The sequence below is a fragment of the Athene noctua genome, chromosome 5 (assembly GCF_965140245.1).
Source record: "Athene noctua chromosome 5, bAthNoc1.hap1.1, whole genome shotgun sequence".
NCBI lineage: Eukaryota > Metazoa > Chordata > Aves > Strigiformes > Strigidae > Athene > Athene noctua.
In genome coordinates this window covers 63,822,176-63,841,841 of record NC_134041.1, presented here as the reverse complement: position 1 = coordinate 63,841,841, position 19,666 = coordinate 63,822,176, and the positions used below count along the sequence as shown (strand labels likewise).

Here is a 19,666-nt window from a genome sequence, read left to right as displayed (position 1 = left end):
ACACCAGCTGTGTAAATGTAATGTGGTCCAAAACTCTATTTCAGAGCAGCTTGGACATAGATCAGACTCACTGTGCTTTCAGGAAGCCTGTCAGGCAGATTTCCTACCTTTTCCAGGTGGCATGTCCTGCTGTTGGCAGTGGCTGCGGAAAAGAAAAAAAAAAAAAACAGCCAGAAGGCAACCTGCTGACATCTCCCAAGGCTTCATTTCATGAGTATAACCTTCAGGGTTTAAAAGCATTCTCCTCAGGGGAGAGACCCACCTACAAATACCGCACACACAGTGTTTGCTGGTTGGTTCTTTCAGTCTGTCTTTGGAAAGGCAGAAAGGGAAAGGAGTCCTGCCTGAAGTCCAGACCACTCGTTTTGGTGGACAAAACCTGTAAGAAGACCTTACAGAGGCTTAGAAAGTGCTGTGGACTGAATGAAGTTGTTTTAAACATTAAGAAAGCTTAACTCTTGTTCTCCCCCGCAGTGCAGACCAAAGGGATTGATGGGACTGGACCCCACAGATCAGCGGGGATGGAAATGCCCAGAGCTGAGATGGTCCCATTTACATCTCAGGTGCTTGGTTGCTCCTGCGTCTGTGTATTACCATGTATAAAAGCAACTGGGTAAGTGGAGAAGCAGAGGCAAAACACAAATTCCTTGCTCTCCCCACAGTGCAGAAGAGTCAAGGAGCATTTCCCAGGTGCAAGGAATGAGAATAACACTGCCTCTCCTAGCAGAAACATTAGTTGTCTTTTTGCGGGAGTTGGAAAAACGATTTGGACAGGATAGAGAAGGTGCTGTGCTGTCAGTTGCTGAGTGCCCTGCCCTTGGCAGATGATGCTTGCCATGTCATTCCAGAGGCTGTCGGAAGAAACGAGCTTCCACATGTGGTGTTGAGTTTATCCAGGTAGGATCTCAGGTGGGCCGGCACGTGTGAGTTGACAGAAAACATGATTTAGGGGAGCGATGGGAGGAGCTTGGAGTGGCAGAGTGGTGACTTATTTTGCATACTTGAGAAACCCATCAGAAGTGATGTGCTTGACTACAGTATTAAACTTTGACTGGTTTTATTTAAACAGTGTTTATGACACCAGTCATCAGTGTTGTATCAGCAGAAGCTGTTGGTAGATCCATAAACTGAAAAGTAGCTGTTCATGGAGGGATTATGTATTGATATTTATCATTCCAAAGGGGGTCTTTGGGAACCCCCAGAAATGTTGGATGCCCTTTGCGATGGGTGATGGAGGGAAGGGCAGGGAACTGGGGGCAGTTGCTTTGTTGCCTCTTACAAGCTGAACCCACCAGCGTGTGTTTTCCATGGCGGATGGGCAGGTATTAGATGGAGGGGCACCTTGAGGATAACATCGATTGTCACAGACACAGGTGGGACGCTGGGTATTGAGGGCCTCTCTGTCCTTAACGGCATTAAATTCATTTATGGCGTGATGATGAATGTCATGCATGAATCTGTTGAGAAAATGCTGATTGTGGTCTTGGCTATTTTCAGGCAAGCTTGCTTTGGACACCTTCTGCGGCATGATCAGCACAGAGTGCTGCCAGCGGGCTGCGTTGTGTCCCCATGGTGGGGCACTGACGTGCTTTCTGCAGTACTAAGAGTCCCTTTAGTAATTTTCTAATTTTTAAATACTGAGTGTAAGCTTTAAGTAAGCCAGAGTTGGTAGTGATCACGATTTATGTTACGATGGCCGTGCTGTAATTTGTTGTGTTATTCACCAGAAAGTTGAGAGCATTAGGATAAAGTCTTTCAATAACATGCAACAAATTCTCATCATCAAGGAGTAACTGTTGTATATGTTGTGTTGAGTAATTATAGAGTACAAGGAAGATTTGATACAGGAATTGTGGCTTAATCTCCTGCACTTCATTATATTTTCCCTGTGGTGGTAGCACGAAATGGGAGGTATATTTTATTTTCCAATTTGAGTATGCTTGCTCAGGATGGCCTTGCTCTTAATGTTGCTTCACAGGGGAGAATTTACAGTGGGGATTTCCATTAATGCTAATGAGAGCTGTGCCCATGCACTTCACTGGCCTAGTGACAGGGGAGGAGAAATACTAATTAAATTCCTTGTCTTCTAAAAAAATAAAATGACCCTAAAACATCCAGTATGTCAGTGGGAAGTGAGTGAGAATGGGAGCTGCTATCGTTGATGTTCCTGACCATTCACCAGTAGCTGAGAGGGTTTTCCTCTATCCCTGTTCTCTGTTCCTTAAAAGAGAAGGGCAAGGGGAAAAAAAAAAAAAAAAAAAAAAAGCAAAAAAGCACTCTAACTGGAGAGAATAATGAATAATCTAAGGGCAGATATTGTGATTATAAAACAAAACATACAGTTCGCTAACGTAAAGTTGTCTGAAATGAGTTGCAGCAGGTTTTCCTTATGCTTATGATTAATACACTCTTCCATTTAAAGCCATTAGGCATAGTGCTGCACTTGATTTAAAGTAAGTGCAGTTAATATTTTTGGTTATAAATTTCAGGCATGATGGTAAGAAATCATCAAAAAGTACAATTTTTCATGTAAAGCAACCGCAGATTCATATTAGTCCCCTTACAAAACAAGAGACAGGTTCTTCTCCTGCAGCTGGGTTTTGCTGGTTGGGAAGGGCTGGTTGTGTGTTGGGGAATTACAGCCAGCGCGGCGTTAATAGGAGCTGTTGTGACACATCTTTTGTAGGGGAGTCTATCGAAAGGGAGTGAGGAAAGGGCCATACTTAATCAGTGTAAATGTCAGTAGCATATTTTAATAAATTCTTGATTTTGCTTGGACTGTTTGCAATTGCATATTTAAAAGGAATCTGCCATCCCCTTTCGAAGGTATGTGACATTTAAAAGATCTGTAAAGAAGATTGGTTTGACAGCTTCAAATTACATTTGAAAGAGTTTTTTCCTTTCAAAACAGAAAATGAATACTTCCTATTCTAAATGTCACTGCAAAGACATAAACATGTTTAATCAAATTATATATTTAATTTATGTAAAATATAATTTTTTATTCATGCAAGAGACTCACTTGTTACATTTTTACCGTCTCCAAAGCTCCGCAAAGTTGGTGAACTGCTGAATCTCTTGAATAAATCACTGCTCAACAATTTTTCAGATTCTTCCAAAATAGCCGTCGGCTTATTGTTGGATCTCCCCACTTCCAGGTATTTGTGTCTCGCCTCAGGCTGCTGTGCTGCTTTCATTAGTAGAGCCGAGGAATTGGCTGGGTCTTGCCGGGGTGAAGGTCCCATGGAGGGGTGCCTGTGGATGGGGTGGGAGCAGAGGCCCTCTTGGGATGCCCTGGGCTTGTGGCACCGTGGTTGCACACCAAGCTTGTTGCTTGTCTGCACCATCACAGAGGGTGAGGGCTGTTGACCATCGCTTTGTATCCTCTTGGGTTGTTATCTTGTGACAAACCAAAGCCACTGTGATGAAGCTGCTGGGCCAGAACTCTCCTAGGGGAGAGGAAAAGCTGTTGGATTTGGTGCTCTGGACTCCAGCTTTCACAGCATGTGCACCAAGAGCAGATATCTGAAACAGCCCAGCAGGTCCCCAGAAGATAAGGAGCTTTGGCTCTTGGCAGGGCTGCCGGCCTTCCTGTGCTGCTGTGCACAAGCCCACTGGAGTAGCTACCTGCTCATCTCGGCCTCTGCCAGCAAAGCCTCGTGGGCTGGACCTGGCTGCAGCTGAGCCGGCAGTCCAGCAGTGGCTGCCTTCAAGGATGGGCTGCTTTTCAAGAAAGAAGATTGAGCAGTAATCCCGGGCAAGTCCCCAGAGCAAAAGCCTGCTTTAATCAGACATGTGTCATCAGGTGGTGCCACCTGTCCCAAGGTGGATGGGCATCCAGGGCCCAGGACCTTGGGCTTTCTTGCTGAGAGGGGAAGCAACGGAAGAGGAATCAACATCAAAACACAGAACCAGGGAATTCAGCTATTTTGCCTTGTTTCTGGTTTGATGTCTGCAAAGCTTCATGTATTTGCTGAGCAAATACAGATGCTGAACTCATGTTTGTCCCAGAAAAGGTCAGAACTGTTAGGTCATACCTGCCCTGGTATGAATATAGCAGGGCTCAGCAAACCTTTGAGCACAGCCTCTTGTCTTGCATCCATGTCTCAGGATGCCCGGGCAGCCTGTGCGTTAGCTTTGGCAGGCTGGAGGATGTTATGCAGGTTGGAAAAGCCAAGAAGTAGCAAAGAGTAGAGTCATGTTACTGAAAACCTCCTCTGAAGGAGGGAAGAGCAGGACCTGCAGATTCCTCTGCCAAGTCCTGAGTGAAGCATTTTGCTCAGGCACTGGCCTTGGAGAAATGTCTTGGTTTATACAATTAGTGATACTTCCCTTTTTGCATTTTTAAGTCTCATCAATAACTACAATTTGTAATTCTGGTTTAAATGCTCACTGCTCAGGAGAAAGTTACGGCACTGGGAGTTAATTGCAGCACTCGGTGTGTGCACTGCTGCCAGGCAGATCCGGCTTGAGAGCGGACCCAGACTACTGGGGACATAAAAGCTTGGGGTAACTGAGAAGGCATAGTTTGATCCTTTATTTGGTAGATAGAAGTGTCATTGAGAGAAGACCAGTGTGTACAGCAAGGACAGAGCAAGCAGAGTCAGCATGAACGCTGGAGAGCAACTCAAAAACCCGGTGGACCTCAGGCAGGAAATAAATGGTTCCTCTAGAAGGAAAAAAGTGTTGGAAGTCCTTCATCTAAGCTAGGTCATGTTTTCATGATCTTCTAAAACTTCTCTGTCCTCTTCATGTTACCAGCGGGTATATTTGTGTGTATTCATGTAGGAGATGGCCAAACCAAAGTAACTTAAAGTGAGGATCTTGCATGCCAAAGATCCCCATCCTGGAGCAGTCCTGGAGACTGCTCCGTGTAGATGTGGTGACTGCAGCAGCTCTGACCATCAGGCCTCCCTTGAAGAGGAAGACTTTCTTGGGTAGACCCAAAGATCTGGAAGAGTTTGAGTCTTCCAGGTCTTTTTTGCTAACAGCAACAAGGGCTTGAGTGACTGAAGTAATATTGACAACGCTGTAATTTAGGTAATTAGCCAGCTGTTGTGTGTATTGAAAAGGACAGGGAATATTTCTTCCCTGGTTTGCAGTTTCCTTAGAAGGCAATATGTATCTGCCTCGCAGGTAGCTGAAAACATGGGGTTTGATAAATGGGGCAAGACGTGCTTTTTTATAGACACCCCAAAGGGAGCTCCTGAATGTTTTCTAAGCCCTCTTCCCTCAGTGTACCTCCAGTGTTGGCCTGATATTAAAATAGTACAGGAGATAATAGAGGGAGTTTGGTTTGCACCTGCTAATGTAAAATTTCCTGATCCTTCTCTGGGATTTGAAAGCACCTTTCTTCAGGCTGAGGGACACTGAGTTCCCATGTGGTGGGGTCAAAGTGTGGTTGGTCATAAGGGTTTGTCCTCCATCTCCATCCTTATGTCAGGCTTCAGCTGAAACTCAGCCTGGGCAGAACATTCTTTTATATTTATATTTTATTTCTTTAAAAAAAACACAAAAAACAAAAAACAAAACCTGAGGATATTCCCAGAAATATTTATATTTCAGGCACAGTAGATAGGTGTGGAGATTTTGGAAGACAGAGTAGTAAACAGCAGAGATTTCCAGTGTATTGTTCCTTTATGTTTTAGGGGAAATGCACAGTCTATAGTTTTTTTATTACCCATTTGAGTATGAAATATGTTGCAACATTAAGTTGTATATTTCCATTGAAATATATGGCAGGAATAAAATTCCAGATAAAAGGTAACTATTTGACATTCTGTATAGTTGTTGTCATGCTGTTAAAATAACACATTGACTACTAACTTGATATGAGACAAAGATGAAGAGGAAGCTGTGTCAGCAGGATTTTCTGAGGAGCCCTGTAATACCGACATCCAGGCACTGCCTTTGCTCGCCGTACCCTTTCCTCTGAACTGCAAAGGCAGAGGTTGCCCTGAAATATTAACATCCTGAGAGCTTCATTTTCTAAGGAAAATAATCCACCCTGCCTCTTCCAAAAGAAAATATACTTGCAATGTATTTCAGAAAAGCATAACGTTTAAAATTTGTTTGCACTGTGCGTGTGCTCTGCTGTAGAGAGTTGAAATCTAAAATTAGAAGAAAGTGGAGGCAAACTGCAGTTAGTTAGCTGAGCTAACGAGCTTTCAGGGGACTGCAGTTCCACTCTGTACACTGGCCAAAGGCTTAGTGTTGTAGGGTGTAGGATCATCTCAACTGAGTCAGCCAAAATTATTTTAAATGTCGCATTATATATTTTACACATCAGTCCTACTTGCTGCCTTTTAAGCTTTTGCTGACCCGTTATCTACCATCAGTGGTCTTTGTCCTCTGTCAGGAGGACATTCTACAGTTGCTATACTTGATGCAGAACAACCAAGTATCTGCAGAAATAAGTATTTTTGCTAATGTAGAATATTTTACATGTCTGGTTACATGCTTTAACGACATAGCTGAAGTCTAGTATGAACAATAAGTCCAGCTATTGCCATGCAAGAATTTTGCAGGCAACTGTAGAGTATGAAATAACTGAAGGCGAAGACGTCTAAAAGAAGAGCAAAGCCAGTGTGGCAAGACAGGTCAGGAGACACCCACCAAACCCTCGCTGCTATCTTCATCGTGGGAGCAGTGAGTTTGTAGATCACCACTGCTGTTTCCAAGATGATTGTATATTTAAAATATCATTTAAGAACTAGTACTCGGGGGGTAACTGGGTAGGTAGTGGTACACTGCCTCAACACAAGTGCTCTCTGCCTTACGGCTGTCTTTCTGATAGTTCAGACTTCTTCACTTCAGGTGGTGGCAGGACATGACCCTAACTGCACCAGCTTAATTGTTTTGGCAACTTTTAATGTCTTTCCTTCCAGTGATCTGTGCAGTAAAGCATCCCGCTGTGTGTTTCTGCATATGTGCATGTCCTCTGGGTGTTAGCCCTTCTTGCTGCCCGTTTCTGCTGATTTTAGGAGGCGGCGGGTTGAGTCCAGCATCGTCGTGTTCCTGCCCAGGCTCTCCTGGCACAGCTCCGTGCTGTTGGAGTGGAAGCTCAGGCTGTGGTGGTTGTAGCAGAAAAGCAACAGCTGTGCTTCTGCTTGTGCATCAAGTTGCTGCCCAGCCGTGTTTCAGCATCTGAGTTTCACTGGGTTTTAAGTGCTTTGACATTCTTGGGTTATATTTGAATTCCTGCTTGCTTGTCAAGGTGTGGTCCTGAAGTGGTGAGCAGTGATCCATCTCTGCTCCTGGGGAAGTCACCGGGAGGCTAAACCCACCCTGCTCAAAAAAATCCTGCCTGGAGAGCCCCACTGAGGGCTGTAAATGTGAGCTGGTGTTAAAAGATCCTGGACATAACAGTTGCAGCAATCTAACAGCAAAATGGAATAGCTTGATAGTAAATTAGATATTTTTTTTTTTCAAATAGAAAAAATGTTCATTTTTCCTTTGTAACTGACAAACATTTTTTTGCACGGTGAGTTATTTCTTCACTTTTCATACACGCATTTTCCTTGCTATTTATAGCTTTACATGTGTGCAACTTGAAACCAGCCAATTTGAAATGTTCTAATCTCAGATTTTCCGTAAACATTCTTCCCTGTACCGAGACCCCTATGCACCGAGTTTATGAAAACAATCCCCTCTAGGCAAAGATTTTTCTAATTCCCTGAATATAAGGGGAGAAGTTTATAATGAAGTGTTGATAGGACCTTCAGCGTAATGTTGTGAGTATGGCTATCTACAAACATGGTAAGAAGTAGTTCTCAAGGATTTTGCTGAATAAAGGATAATTTGACATTCATATTACTGTTCCTGTAACTTACTTTCACGCAAAGTGTGCTTTTAAACATGTAAATAGTTCTCCTGCGACAACATATACTTTTCCAATTTCAAAGTACCTCTTTCGATATGAAAAATTACTGCAAAAGAATTGATTCTGCTCACATGTCTTCTATTAAGCAGGTTTAATGTTTGATATAAGAGGCCTTGCAGAGTGTTATTCTCAGACACACACACAGTAATATTCAGCTATTAGGCATTTCCCCCGTATGTTAACACTCAAAGCCTGACAGACATTAACGCTATTAAAGGGCTTTGCAGAGGAGGGCACTGCGTTATTGCTGGGTGATGCTGCAATTATGACACTTGTGGGGAGATGGGTTGTGAACCCAGCAGCTTTCTGTCCCCGAGCGGCGTTACAGGGTGCTGTGCTGGTGACAGGCAACCGTTACCCCTTGGCATGGAGGAGGTTTGGAGGGTGCAGGCCGGAGTCAGGAAGCCCCTGGGCTGGAGTGGGTGCAGGCACCCTCGTTTGTGTGTTTTAGTCCATCCCGGTCCTTCATATCCCATCCCAGGCTCTGCCATCCCAACCCCTTTTCCAAATTTATTGTTGAAGTGGCTGTCTCTCTAGTGTTAAGCAAGGTTTAGTTGAGACCAGGAGAAACTCAAATATGTGGCCATTGATCCCAGCATGAGGATAATTCAGTCTTGGGCTTTTTCCCATGGCGATGTGATGTTTCCTGATGGGCCCTCCGGTGCTGAGACCCACAGCACCAGGGAAGGAAAGACACCAGCCACAGCACCTGGCCTTGCAGATCACTGAAAAATAAGATCATGTCCTCAGGTATTGCCACTGCAGAAGCGCTGCTTTCCAAGCTGCTGGTCAGGTAAATAATAAAAAAACCTGGACAGTGTCCTGAGTTGTCCTTATGAATCAGCTGTGGATTTTCACTATAGTCCTTGCTGGCTTCCAGATATTTTGTTGTGCTGGAGTTTCTTCTTTCTCCTAGTATTTCTTTTTTTGTTGTTCCCAGCAGTATGTTAACAAGATTTACTGGCCCTTTGAGATGTTTAATGTAACGTGGGCAGTGAGCAGCATGTCTGGTCACCGGGCCCTCTCCCGAGGCTGCTGGCACTCGCACCGGCCACCATGCGTGGCTGGTCAGCGGGGTCTGAGGATACTCAGAGTGCCCCTAACAGTTACAGGCTCACGTATAGGGGCCATACATGTAAGTTATGAAAGTTTGAGCGTCCCAATGAACCAGTGGGCAGTGAGTCTGCAGGAGGGCTGGGCTGCAGTTGGCGTGGTGCTGATCCTGCCGTGGGGTTGGCCATGGTGGGTTGAGTCCATGGTGCTCTCAGTCGAGGTGATGGTGGTCTTAGTCCTTCTCTTAATGGGAGCCCTTGTGGCACTGGTGTTTCAGGGACTTAAACTTCCTTGGGAGTCCCCATGGAGAGAACCTTTAAATCCCACCTAAATACTGTCTTTATGCTGTTCCCTCCTCTCTAGACTTAATTCAGCAGACTTTGGCTGAATTTTGCTGGAACAGGACCATGGCACGGTCCGCCCAGTCTCGCATCTCTTCACTCTGCTTTCAACAGCACTTAAAAAATGTTAATTGAAAACAGCATCTGTGTGCATCTTATCCCAGGCTCGGCTTCTGCGCTCCCCGGGTGCTCCAAATTACTGTTCCCATCTCGTGAGGCTTCTAGTTGTACGGGGATGGTGGAGGAGGATGAGTTTAGAAAAGCTTTCTAGTAATACAGCTCCATAATCATGTGCAAAGACTGAACTTGGACCTCTGCATCAGGAGGTGTGAGTTGCTATTGCTGGTGCAAAAAGAAAGCTCTTTCTGTTGCTTCCAGGATTAATTTTTAGCCATCATTTTTAGGGTTACCCTGTACTCCAGAAAAGGTAGTCTGATGCTTTTTCTTCCAAACCACCTGACCCTTGGCAAAGAGTCATTTTACTGAGTCGAATTACTCATCTAGCTTTACCTGTTCAGAAAGTATTTCCTTTATCTAAGATTAATTTGAAGACAGCTTTTAAAAGGTATTTCTCTCATGGCAAATTATTTTTTTGGCAGTGAGCGTTCATCTCTTCTGCAACGATTCTGCCTCCTCGGTTCTCTTCTCCCACACCCCTGATAGCTGCCAGGCTTAAGGTGCAGCCCGAGACGTGATATTTGGATGCAGAATCCTTACTTCTTGTATTTGGAGTATCCATGGTAAAGGACCCCTGGAAAGAAAGGTTTTTGCAGCAGGAGCTGGAAGAGAGCTGTAGCAGACTGCGCAGCACCTCTGTAATGTTGTGTGAAATACTGTACCCTCACATTACCTTTTAGGAGAAAAAGGTGCTGTAGCAAACTGACATTTCCCCTTTGGTGTTCAGCTAGTCCCTTCTGTAGGCGTTGGACCGAAGCTAGTGCTGCAAAGGAAAGCAGGGTGGGAAAATAATAATAATAATGATGATGATGACGATGATGATGGAAATGGAAAAAGGAGAAAAGTGCAGGTTTGTCATTTAGGGGGAAGAGGACTAGTTGGTAAGATTAACCCAGACCCATCAGTCGAACAGAGACCCCTCGGGCTGGGGTGCCCAGCCGGGGCGGCCCCTCCCTCCCGCTGCGCACAGCCCAGCCCCAGAGGCTGCTCCCATCCCTGGGTTTTCCCAGCCCCGTCTGGATTCGTGGGCTACCTCCACGTCTCGCACAATTTCAAGAGGGTGGCAGGGAGGATGGAGGTGGACGCGCTGCCTCTGCCAGCCGGGAATGGCACCGGGTTTCTCCTCCTCACGCTGCCTCCTGATATATGCGAGTGCTGCTAAATGCATCACCTCATTTCATATTACATTTGCAGAGAAAGTGCAATTTTATTGAACATTAGGATTGAATTCTTAACTGACTAATCAATTTTAGTAGTAAGTTAAAATGCCTGGTATTAATGGACAACTGCAACCATTAATCAGGGTTACAGTAGATTAACAGTTGTCAGCATTTATGCTAATAGTACTTACATACCATGGGTTTACGGATTGCACTTGCCACTTTCATATTTTTCTAAACGTGTAACACTCCAGCTTTTCACCAGCTGATTATTTTTTCCCTTCTTGGGCTCTTCTTTGGAAACACAAGTCCAACCGACATCAGTACACACTTGGTTTCATGTCAAAAGAGATGGAAAGGTTCATTTGTTCAACTATTTGACTGTTTAATTTGATCGGGTGTGTGACTAAACCAAGACAAATAGAGTGTTTTTAATGAAAGTATTTAACAATCTCTGGCAGCTCCAGAAATTGTAAGGCATTAGAAAAATACAATTCCAGGAGTTTGGGTGGATGTAAACAAGAAACACACTTCAGGATTCACTTACCAAATTAATTTTGCTTTCAGTATTTCATCACAGTAAGCAGTTTTTTAAGCCACTGAAGCAAAATTTTTTGTTCAAAAGCAACCAAAATAGAAACAAGCCTTAAACCTTCATGAGTTTTGTGAACGTTTTTCCTTCATCCGTTTTACTGGGATATTTTTCAGTTTGAAGCTGGAATTTCCTAAAATTTTCCAGATCCACAGTCTTCAATTAGCTGATTACTATAGATTATATGCATACTCTGGATACCTCATCAAGCTGTCTAATAGCTGGATCATATTGATTGTCCTTCAATTAATCATGTCCCCTATTTTAATTTATCAAAACCAAAATACATGTAATTAACTCTGAAGTGATATAGCTCACCATAAAGTGATTTTGCTACTGCTATAGAGATAACTCGGTAGATTATACTAATAGGAAATGCAAGTTGAAATTAAATTAATGGTATCGTGTCCATCACAGAAGAATAATTAAAAACCTAAAAGTGAACGACCATAGTGAGGAATCCTTTCTAACAGCAGATACAGATGTTTATGTCTGTTTTCTTACTTGCATCTCATGGACTTGCCAGCCTTGAGCTTTTGAACAATTGCCATCAAGCCTCCCAGAGGAGATGCAAGAAATGCCCCAAATTTCTCACCAGGTGGAGAGAGGGGACCGAGAAGATGCAGCTGTAATTGCAGATTTATTTTTTTTTGCATCCATGGGCCAGTTTATGAAGAAGCCCTACTGGAATACATTGTTCTGCTTTAAAAGCAACTTTATTAATGTGAATGCAGTCTCTCCTTCCCCCAATGCTCATATTGAAATTGGCTCAATGTGCTTAATTCCATGACAGACTGAATTGTAATAAATAATATACAATATCCCCAAACCAGCTTGCTTCAATTGGCAAGATATTTATGAACAGCGAGTTTCCGAATTGCTCATCATGGTTGAGACTTTAAGCTGCAATTTTATTCATAAACACAACTGTGTGTAAACTCGGGGAGAGCAGAGTATTTGTGTGTATCATCATTCATGCTTCCAACCAAAATGGACATACTCTATAAGCGCAGGCTGTTTTGCAATGCATTGGCGCTAATTACTGAGGAACTCGTATTACTTCAGAATTATTCTTTTTCCCTTAAACCTTATGGATGGGAATACATTTGTTTCTGGAGCAGAGAAGTTACCGAGGTTATCTTAGGACTTGTCATTGATCCTTTGATTTGTCTCAGGAACTTACACTGAAAAGTGCTTGAATTATCTCCTTTTTTTTTTTTTTTTTGATAGCCAGAATAAAGATAATTAACCTTTTAAAAAATGCTGTCCAGAATTTCCAGTATGATTCATTCAAATAATGTCTTTGATGATACAAATTAAAAACTATTATTTTCTTTGAGTTGGCTTGGTTAATCCTCAGAGAACAGGAGTTAGAGCTTTGCCAGTAGTGCTGTTTCACCACCACTTCAGCTTTCGTGCCTTAGGCACTTTGTTATCAGACATTAATATCTGCAACAGCAACCAATTATCTTGTAATTTTAACAAAGGCATTAGAAAAGAGAAAGTGCTTGTTGGTTCGATGGTCGTAAATACATAGATCACAAGCAAAGAGCCTTTACTTTTATTATGCAAAATAATGACTATGTAGCTGTTAATGGAATTTACTTTATACTATGACAATTTATACTTCTGCATGTCTGTGGAAGAGCTTTCCCACCAGGCTGTTTTGACAGCTTTCTGTAATAATATAGGAGAGTGATGTGTCTAACGAAGTCTCTGAGAAAAATATCTGGTTTGCATTTCAGAACTTGTCATTCAATATGTTTTGCAGTAGGAGATAGTATGGGAAAGATACCTTCCATCTCAGGCTGCCATCGCATCCATCCACCACGTGTAGCGGCTGCCTCTGCCTCCGCGAAGCAGGTTGGGAGAAGGGTCCCACTCCCAGCCAGCCAGATCTCCCCTTCCAGGAAAACTTGTTTTTTTCTGAGGCTGTGTACGGTCCCGTTGGTCCAGGATCACAATGTATGTTGGACTGCATGGTTGTGATGCCTTTTTCTTTTAGTAATTAAACTCCTCTTGCGAGCCTGGCCCTCTCAGATGCCATCTGTGAGCTCTGTGCTCACCCCAGGGACGATGGGGATTTTAAACTGGGGTCACTTTGAATGGAAAGGAAGGACCTGCAGGACCTGTTTGCCACCTGTGCATGGGAAAGGGCTGGTGTTAGAATCTGCTCCGATAAAATAAGTGATCCATACATGTGTGTGAAATGACGACTGGTGGAAAAATTTGTAAATAAGGCGTACGTATCAAAACAATGCTGTCAGAACAGTAAACGAAGTGTAATCGGTTGGGTGTTCCCGTACCGGTGGCAGTGGGAGCAGTTGGAGGAGTGCACCAATGCTAATGAGAGGTTGCTGTGGCTGGTGACCCTCTGCTACCTTTGCAGAACCACAGAGATCTGATTTCTGAGGTTTGGGACCAGAGGGAGAGCACTTCTCGCCCTGCCCTCCCTCACCTGGCAGCAAGCCACGGTCCTCCATCCGTCTCGGCGTGGTGGTCACGGCCAACTGCAGCTGCCTGAGGAATTGTCCTCCCTGGGCTTTTGGGCCATGTGGAGACCTTCTGGAGGTGTTGGTGGAGCCCACGCCACCCCCACCGCAGCTCACCTCAGGGCTTCTCCTGGCTCCAGGTGTGAGAGGGCTTTTGGGGTGCACAGACACATCACTGGAGTTAATTGGTTTCATTAACTCCCCTCCGCGTTGGCAGGGACTTGTTTACTGGGAGAGGAGTTGGTTCCTGTGGTGCTGGGATCTCCTGCTGACTCTTCCCACCCCTGTACTGGAGCGGACCAGGGCAGCAAGGGAGCTGCGTTTAGGCAGGGATGCAGCCGAGTTTAAGTGTAAGGTTAGGCTTTGTTGTTGTTTGTCTCTTCCTTTTTCTCAGCAAGCTTTTCTTCTCCGCTAATCCTCAGAAGCAGCCCAAGAAATGACATTTATGCATATTTCATAATGTGATTTCTGTAGGCATACGGAGCAAACAAATCAATTTCTCAGCAGCACGCTGTTTAAAAGAAACAGCAACAACCTGTGGGATAAGTTGCAGAAGCTGTTAAAATTAATTATAAATGGCAGAAGATATAACATTTGGGGAAAAAAGTGCTAATGTGTGAAGAATAATAAACATTCAGTAGATGAAAAGGAACTCTCTGTCATCTGATTATTTAAACTTCATATATTTATAAATATCATAACACGTTAAAACAATGTACCGCTCGCTACCAACAGCACATTACCATTTTATTCTGGAATCGCAACAGCCTCATCTGCTATCTCAAATAATAGCTTTCACCTTGCTTGCAGTTTTACCGTGGTTTCATGTCTGCGTGACTATAAATGCACTATAATATTTTCAAAAAAAACCCCCGAAGTCCGTTGGTGGTGAATGTTGATGGGGTTTTGCTGCTCTCTGAGCTTAAGCTGCTTGCTCAGGAGATGTTTTTCTGTTAGGCACAGTCTGGGGAACTACAGATCTGACTTGAATTTTGCGTGTTACAGTGTGGATGTTTCACTGGTATCTGCTGAAGGATCAAGAAAATGGAAGAGGACATCTGTTTGAAGTGAGAATTGGGTAGAATAAGCCAATTCTCTAGAAACTGATGCTGGTACAGAAGCGTACACTGGGGTGCAATTAATTTCCCTTCAGCCTTTTTGCACTAGCAGAAGCTCCACAGTCAATATGGCCATGCTGAAATACCTTATTTTTATTGGGAAGCTCGTGTAAATTTACCTAACCAAAGTGGTTTTTTAATGCTACAGGCTTTGCTGAGAGTAGGGTAGGGCCTGCCAATACCTTTGTAGTCTGTTCAAGGTGCCTCTGGACCACAACGCCATAATTTCTGTGCATCTAGCACTCGGGTTTCTTAAAACCAACCCTCGCTCCTGAGCTGTGGAGTTTGTGTCACTGCGATTTATATGTATATTGAGAAATGTGGTAGCGCGGATGAGATCTTCCCTGGTAACCAGGACTGATGCTGCTGAGGTAAACAGGTGCCATTTCTGTACAGTGACACTTCGTACAGCGGTGGGAGCGGGCACTGTGGTAATAACTCTTCTCTGATTGCCTCTGCGATGAAGAAGTTAGGTCATCGGTCAGCAAAAATATGCTTTAATCAGAAATAAATTGTTATTTCTGTCCTGCTTTTAAAGGTGGGATCAATGGAAAATGAATGGAAGAGAGCGTGTTCCTGCTTGGGACATCTCATTGTCCTGGGCTTGGGAGTGTCCAGGTGGGAGGCTACTCCTGGCCAGGCAGAAAAGCTGCTGGGTGGCCAGCAGAAGGGCCTTGTGGGCAACAAAGGTTGAAGAGCTTCTCTCAGCTGCGAAAGAGGCTCAGGGAGGTGGGCAGGATACGGAAACCCGTGGCCGAGTGACATAGTGAGCATCATTAAGCCAGAGGACTTTGCTGAATTATGGCTGGATTTTACCCACGATGAGTTTGGCAAGGTTTTTCTGTTGGCTTCTGCGGTGCAGGGTTGGGTTCCCACCATGCCCATGAACCTCCCTGTGGTTTTAACAGCCTCTCATTGCAGTTAATGGTAAACCCACCATTTTTTGAACATTTTTTTTTCCCTTTTCCTGAAGGTGCTGACCTGATAACACAGCATCAAAACCGCTTGGTCCCCATCACCCCGCGGCCTGTCCGATGCGATGTGACACTTCCTCCCTAACATATGTCACTCGGTGCTTGCACATTCTCGCTCCTCGGCTGCTTGTGGGAGACCTCCGCGCTCTGTGGGGAGCCACCTCCAGAGCCCCACTCTGACCTCGGGAGCATGGTGTGCCCATGATTGCCCCCCCCCCAGCACAGGGATGCTGCACCGGGGGCTCGGCGGGGAGCGTTTGCCGAAGACCGCGCCAGCTCGGGCTTTGCGGCCGTGACCTGGTCGGCAGCAGCGCGGCTTTGTCCCGGCGCATGAAGGGAGCCGGGGTTGGGGAGCGAGGCCGTTTTGGCTGAAAGGCTGTTAGATTCAGGTCACTGAGTTTGGGCTGCTGCATTTTCTGACAAAGTCTAAAAAATGCAGATTTGTAGCAACCCTATGTTAATGAATTCAGACTGCTTGAATTTCGCACTGAATAATGGCCGGAATTGCCAGAGATAGTGACTTATGAGATGTGATTGAATATCATCCTTTTCTCGAGATTAAATTGATAAAATGATGTAATATCACATTATTTTTATTAGCATGCTTTGATACAAAATTCTCTGTGGAGCTGAAGATTTCGTTATAATAAAACAAAGGTACTAGAATGACAGAAATATTCAATAAATTTTTAAAACATAGTATCACATTTTAAATGCAATTTTGTGCATATGGTGAGTGAATGCAATACCTCTTTACCCTCAGGCCGCCCACTTTCATACATTAAAAATACTCTATTTAAATGCAGATTTTGATTTGCTATCTGGCATGGCATTCAAGGAGAAGAGACGGGAGAACAGGAAGAGTGTGCGCATCTCTTAATTTAATTACATGTTTCTTTTGACGTGCAAAGGTACAAGCAGTTGTTAGGTGTAAGGGCATGCATGTATAAAGAAAAAAGTGCAAGGTGGATTTTTGAAAAACTGTAGAAGAAAAGGTAACCTTACCCTCAAAAGAGAGTCCAGTGAGATCTGGTGGCTGTAAATGTGTGTATACATGTACATGTGTGCCTCATCATGTGTGTGTTATGGGCTCCTGCATCCCTCACGCCGCACGGCTGGTTCCTAGTGCCATGACTGTGTCAGCACAGCCCTGCTGAGAATCAGACCTCAGTTGAAAATAACTTCCCAGAAAGATTATTTTTAGCCCAGATCGGTGCAATAATCTGATTTCTGGTGTGGACACATCCAGTGTGGCAGCAGGGTGCTGGTTGAGGGGCTCTCCCGTGCCTGGGAGGTGTTGGGGTGGATGCCCCTTGTTCTATTTGCTTTGGTCATCTGGATGGATGTAAGTTTCTGGAATGAAAACCCAAATGATTTTCTTATAGCTACCTTAGAAATGCTGGAGATTGACTGCAGTGGGCAAAAGTCACGGTAACATAAGGCTTTGAACACTGTGGAAGGGATTTTGCCATTCGATTGTGTAAAAAACAGGGAGGTTGTGTTTGGTGTTGGTACTCTTTGTCTTCATTGTATGTTGTGTGAGTGAAAGCCTATTTTCAGAACTCAAGAATATTTGAATTTCAGTGCCCTGGAGCAAATAGGTTGAGTGGTATCAGAGATTATCAGATTTAATTCATTTATTTTAAATGTAAATTGATTTGATGCCACTGGGAGTCGTTAAAGTGTGTAGTCGTTGGCCTCCGCACTTGCCGTGTATTATTTCTCCTGCCATCCTCCCATCCATCCCTTCTCCCAGTCTTTTATCAGACTGGTTTGTCCTCCCATCTCAAAAAAGACCTGAGGTTTGGCGCTCCACGCATCTCAGCGTCATGTATAAGTTGTGATGCCTCTTCTCCCAACAAGCGCTTGACCATTTTGGCTTTGCCAGTGACTTGCTGGTCCCAGACCATAATCTCCCAGTGCCTGAATTTCAATCCGTGTCCACGTGCATTTCCCTCCCTTGTTTGTAACATGTAGATAATGCGGGTGATAAATGGAGTGAGGGGATGGTTTAATTGGGATAGGTAATGATTATTATCCCTGGGGTCCTGCAAGAGTACTGGGCTGCAGTGGGGCTGAGTTCACAAAGCTCTGGGCTCCCAACCAGGGTCTCCTCTCCAGGCTTTCCCGGTTCCCTGGGCACAGCTTCTCTGCTCCTCCAAGTCTGGTGCAAAATATGTGTTTTCAGGGGCTGTGTTATTCACCACAAGCAGCTCATAGTTTCCTGTAAATATAAATTCAGGGCTGTACCAAATAATGCCAAATGTGTATTTTTAAGTCTATGTATAAAATTACTTGATCTCTGAGAGCATCGCATTTGCCAATTTTTCTCTCAGGCACATAGATATTAAAATCATATTATGCACAATATGCGGTCGTAAAATTGAAGTTGCAATGAAAAGTAATATTATAATTTTTTCCCTTTAATTTTAGTCTCAAAGAATGTGTCCTTCTGAAGAAAAGGTTATTTGTCTAACATGCTGGAGAACAGTTCGCAAAATTAGATAAGAGTTATCCCCATAAAATGAGCTGCAAAGAGAAAGCAAGCCACGGAAACACTTGGGACTCTAAACCCGTCTTGGTTTCCCAGCTCAAATGCAAAATCTTAATTTCTCAGTCGTTGTGAGTGTTAGGGCAGTGGGTGGGATTTGCTGTGAGGTGATTTGGGAGAGCAAGGGCTGTTCCATGCTTGGAGGCAGCGTGGCGGGTGCTCGGACTCGCACATCGGCTCCTCAAACCAGTGGGGTGGCATCGTGAGATATTTAAAATATGCCCTTCCCGTTCGGAAGAAATAAATCCCAACATGTCCCTGCCCTTCCTCACCATTCAAAAATAAAAGTGTTTCGAAATGGCTGTAGCATTCAAATGAATGTTCATAGGTGAGTAATAAACAACTGATTTAAAACATCCAGGGAAGCATTGATGATGCTGCCTGTCTCGTGAGCACTTAACTCGGGACTCCTCAATTTCAGACTGATAAGTTTTGCTGGGTTTTGGGGTATTTTATATTCCAAACGTGGTGGGAGGAGGAAGAAAATCAGTGGAATTGGTTTACATATTGCCTTAACTACTCTCACAATAGTGAAAAGCTCTCATCAAGTATGTATCAGATTATTTTATTATGCCAACATTAATATTGGAAGCACACACGTAATCTGGAGTCAGCAGGTTCATACACTACTATCTCATTAAATTTTCAGGCAAAAGCTGCAAAAATTAATTGGAGGCGTGTAATAGTTTAGAATGTGAGCTGGCTTATGGTAATATAAATTACATGAGCAGAAGACAGTTTTATATACTGAGAGAGGGAAAACTGGTTTACTTTAATGAGAAGAGATAGAAATGTGGAGCTATTTTTTCATTACAGATGCACTCTAAACTGTTTGGACTTACTTGATGAATAGAGTTAATTCTCTGCTACAGTTCCAATAATTCATGTTGCACAGTTTAATGACTTCTAGATAAAAACAGGATTGAAATGTTAATTTCTATGAAGAAATTGGAGCACTCTCATACATCAAGCTTTTTTCTATTAAACTACTAGTTAATTTCGCTAAACAAGTCTCTTAGAGATATTTCATGCTACATAGATTTTTGTATTTCTCACCTGGTTTATTTTATTCCGTTGGCCATGAGCATTGGCTACCATGCAGCGCCACTGAGACGCAGAAAAATTTCTGTTGTACTTAACCTGCCATTATAATAATTAAAACAATTTTATTTTTTTTCCGCAACACCCACAGTTGTCTTTAGGCCTTTTGGAGTTTTCTCCTGTATTTTCTGTGCTTGGACCTCATTCTTAATTAATTTTGACTAGTGGTCTACTACATGCTGCCTAGAGGTTGGGGACCGCTGGCTGATTATGCACAGAGAGGAC

The 19,666-nt window shown here is 43.7% G+C and overlaps 1 protein-coding gene across 1 annotated transcript in view; it reads left to right on the top strand.

The window, feature by feature from the left end:
* Positions 1–19,666, top strand: part of CTBP2 (C-terminal binding protein 2) — a 142,943-nt gene that overhangs the window by 16,659 nt on the left and 106,618 nt on the right. The window lies entirely within an intron of this gene.